Source organism: Juglans regia, unplaced genomic scaffold, assembly GCF_001411555.2.
Source record: "Juglans regia cultivar Chandler unplaced genomic scaffold, Walnut 2.0 Scaffold_10035, whole genome shotgun sequence".
NCBI lineage: Eukaryota > Viridiplantae > Streptophyta > Magnoliopsida > Fagales > Juglandaceae > Juglans > Juglans regia.
Window position 1 is genome coordinate 1 of NW_023340336.1, and position 218 is coordinate 218.

At 50.0% G+C, this 218-nt stretch overlaps 1 pseudogene; it reads right to left on the reverse strand.

Annotated features, from left to right (window-relative positions):
* Window positions 1-118: 118 nt before the first annotated feature.
* LOC118344967 lies at window positions 119-218 on the reverse strand (annotated as a pseudogene; the record flags this gene model as incomplete).

Genomic DNA, 218 nt, shown 5'->3' on the forward strand with positions numbered 1-218 from the left:
CGGCGATTTGATCGAAACCCTTAGCTACGCGATGGGCAGGGCGCGATTTTCAAAAATATCCACTCTAAAGTTGTCCTTCTTGTAAATTCCTCTCGCAAGGCGGAAAAAACAAAAACGTGGGGACCAACACGAGGACTTCCCAGGAGGTCACCCATCCTAGTACTACTCTCGCCCAAGCACGCTTAACTCCGGAGTTCTGATGGGATCTGGTGCATTAG